Raw genomic sequence first — 1,259 nt, forward strand, 5'->3', positions numbered from 1 at the left:
CACAGAGCAAGTAAGAAGTGAAAAGGGAATTGAAGTCAAGTCTTCTCTGAATCCAGAATTCTTTTACACTCAGCTGGTATTTCTCCAAGTGTTGATGTAAAACTGAGTGGCCTGTGAGATGATTTGAGACAGTATATGAATTAAAATGAAAACTTTTTAATAGCTTAAAATTTTTGTATTAAAAAAGGATATAGCAGAATAGCATAGGAGTTAACTTAGACTCAGGTGAAACTCAAGTTCTAGAGCCCTTCTACCTGGACTCCAATCCCAGTTCTACTAACTACTGTGATTTTCTGCTCATCAGTCTAAGCCTCAATTTCCTCATCTGTAAAATGGGAATAATAGTAGCTTCTAACTCATAGGGTTGTTGTGAAGATTCAATAAGCTAATATTGATAAAGTATTTAGAGAGGGACCTGATATACAGTGAGAATTCTTCAGGTGTTAGGGAAATAATAAAAATAGTACATTAAACTCATGACTACATGAATCTTTTGAATTTGGAGAAGGTAAGGAAGAATTTATGTTTTAAAAGGGTAGATGATAATTTTGGAATACAATATTAATGGGTAAGTAATAGCACAGATTCATGGGGTCGCAAAGAGTTGGACACGACTGAGCAACTGAACTGAACTGAACTGAATAGAAAAGATAGCAATCTGTATCTGAGGATTCTGTATCCACAGATTCAACCAAATCAGATCAAAAGTATCTGGGAGCTCTTTGAGGAAAACATGGTTTCCGCTGCAGTGGAATGCCGGGCCACCCGCCCCTGCTCCTGACTCACCGCTGTTCACTCTTGCGGAGGAACAAGTTGGTCAGGAAACCACAGCATCCATGGCCTTTAAAGACAAGAGCAAGACTCCCGTGGAGCTCACCAGATTAGATCACCATCACCAGCTGCAACGTGAAATCTCTGGAGAAGGTATGTGCTGACCTGATCAGAGGAGCAAAGGAAAGGAATCTCCAAGCGAGAGGACCTGTTCCCATGCCTACCAAGACTGAAAATAACTACAGGGAAAGCTCTGTGTGGTGAAGGTTCTAAGACTTGGAATCGATTCCGGGTGAGGATCCACAGGTGTCTCATGGGCCTGCACAGTCCTTCTGAGATTGTCCAGCAGATCACTTCCATCAGTACTGAGCCAGGAGGAGGCGGAAGTCACAATTGCCGATGCCTAAATCAACCTTTTTAATAAGTTGAGAATCAGCCGTTAAAAAAAAAAAAAAATATATATATATATATACACACACACACAATGC

The 1,259-nt window shown here is 40.4% G+C and overlaps 1 pseudogene; it reads left to right on the forward strand.

Moving 5' to 3' along the window:
* Positions 1–836: 836 nt before the first annotated feature.
* On the forward strand, positions 837–1,178 carry LOC120854517 (annotated as a pseudogene).
* The last annotated feature ends 81 nt before the right edge of the window (positions 1,179–1,259 follow it).

Source organism: Oryx dammah, unplaced genomic scaffold (assembly GCF_014754425.2).
Source record: "Oryx dammah isolate SB20612 unplaced genomic scaffold, SCBI_Odam_1.1 HiC_scaffold_27, whole genome shotgun sequence".
NCBI lineage: Eukaryota > Metazoa > Chordata > Mammalia > Artiodactyla > Bovidae > Oryx > Oryx dammah.